The sequence below is a fragment of the Gossypium arboreum genome, chromosome 13 (assembly GCF_025698485.1).
Source record: "Gossypium arboreum isolate Shixiya-1 chromosome 13, ASM2569848v2, whole genome shotgun sequence".
Lineage (NCBI taxonomy): Eukaryota > Viridiplantae > Streptophyta > Magnoliopsida > Malvales > Malvaceae > Gossypium > Gossypium arboreum.
The window spans coordinates 48,632,186-48,634,312 of record NC_069082.1 but is presented as its reverse complement, the minus strand read 5'-3'; the positions used below and the strand labels follow the sequence as shown (position 1 = coordinate 48,634,312).

The window sequence follows — 2,127 nt, the reverse complement described above, 5'->3', positions numbered from 1 at the left end:
CTAAGATGTTTTCCTTTTTAGTTATGAACTAAATCCCCTAAATACCTAAGAGGAATGAAGCCTAAGACAAATCTTGTTATTATTTTCTGAATTGTATGATAAATATTTAACTTGTTCTTAATTATGTGTTCTTAATTCTTGTTTTGATATCCAAGGATACTAATTCAAGATAAGCTCTTATTCTGAGGAGGAATAGACATTGTCTAAGAGTACATTTGTCATAATTAAGCGGAGTTGATTGCGCGCCTAGACATAGGGTCACAAGATTTTGCCAGATTAGGGTGAAACCTAATAAGGGGATCCATAGATCGAGTTAATGCAACCCTAGAGTGTTAATTAGAGAAAAGTCTCAATTATTCAATCTAGGGATTAGACGTTATTAGTCTTGATTAGGGATAATAACATAACTTAAGGATCTCCACGGAGCAAGTTAAATGAATAAATTGTTTGATTCGGAGCCAGAATAACAAGTACAGTCTAGGTGGATTTTTCCTTAGGTATTGTCTTAATTCAATCGATTTTCCCAAAAGCAATTCCCCAATTCCATTCTCTATGAATTGTTAGTTTAGATAATTAGTTAGTTAAAACAACCCCTTTATTCTTAGGCTAGATAATAAAAAGACAGTCATTATTAGTACTTTTAGTTCCCTTGGGTTCGACAATCCGGTCTTGCTAAAACTATACTACTGTTCGATAGGTACACTTGCCTACATCGGGATAATAGTTAGTTTCAAGAACAATTAATTATAAATATTTAAAACCTATCATGAAATCATACGATCAAGTTTTTGGCACTGTTACCGGGGAACTAAAATATTAGGAACACTCAATTTTTATTACTTTAGTCATTTATTTTTCTTGCAATCTAATTTTATTTTTAATTTTATTCTAATTTACTAATTTTCTTTTTCTTTCTTCTGGGAGGTTTTTATAGTTTATGACTGGAAGAAACCCGTCAGGACTACTACTTTTTGACAAAGAAATCGATCGTACAGTTCGCAAAAACCAAAGAGAAATAAGGTGAAGCCTAAGATACACAGAGAACGAGCAAGAAGACGATACTCAACCCCCAACCGAAGAGATGGCTAAAAACCAAGACAATCAGCTACCTTCTGCAGTTGCAGCTAATTAAAATCTTGCTCCACACACTATGTATGATTATGCTAAACCTTCTTTAATAGGAACTGAATCGAGCATAGTTAGACCTACTGTAGCTGCAAATACTTTTGAAATAAAACCTAACACTATTCAAATGATACAGCAATTTGTTCAGTTTCATGGTTTGTAGGATGAGGATCCCAACGCTCATTTAGCCAACTTCTTAGAACTATACGATACATTTAAAATTAATGGTGTTTCTGATGATGCCATTCCTCTTCGGTTATATCCTTTTTTGTTGAGGAACAAAGCTAAACAGTGGTTGAACTCATTACCACGAGGATCAATCACTACTTGGGAACAAATGACCGAAAAATTTTTATTAAAATATTTCTCGCTGGCTAAAACAGCCAAATTACGTAATGATATCTCTTCATTTGTGCAGATGGACTTAGAAACTCTTTACGATGCATGGGAGAGATACAAGGACTTACTGAGAAGGTGCCCTCACTATGGGTTACCGCTTTGGCTTCAAGTTCAAACTTTCTATAATGGCCTGAATCCTTCGACTCGACAATTGGTTGACGGAGCTGCTGGCGGAACCATCAATAATAAAACACCTGAAGATGCTTATGATTTTATAGAGGAGATGTCACTGAATAACTATCAGTGGCAAGTCATGAGGACAAAACCAACTAAAACAGTAGGCGTTTATAATGTTGATTCGATTACTATGCTATCAAACTAGGTATAACTTTTAAATAAAAAGATTGAAGGTTTTCTTAGTTCTTCACAGGTTCACCCAGTAATGCAGTGCGAAGCAAGTGGAGGTGGAACAAGCCATTCGGAATACCAACCTTATGGCTAAAATATTGATAACGAGAAATTAAATTACATGGGTAATAATCCTCGACCTCAAAACAATCTATATCGTACCACTTACAATACAAGTTAGAGTAACCACCCCAATTTCTCGTGGGGCAATCAAGGAAATCAAATACCACAACCACCTCCAGGCTACCAACAGGA

General features: G+C 35.2%; 1 non-coding gene across 1 annotated transcript; it reads right to left on the bottom strand.

Moving 5' to 3' along the window:
- Nucleotides 1-1,510: 1,510 nt before the first annotated feature.
- LOC128287021 (small nucleolar RNA R71) lies at nucleotides 1,511-1,617 on the bottom strand. Its single transcript, XR_008277721.1, has one exon. It is a non-coding gene; the product is annotated as a small nucleolar RNA R71 (small nucleolar RNA).
- Nucleotides 1,618-2,127: the final 510 nt, after the last annotated feature.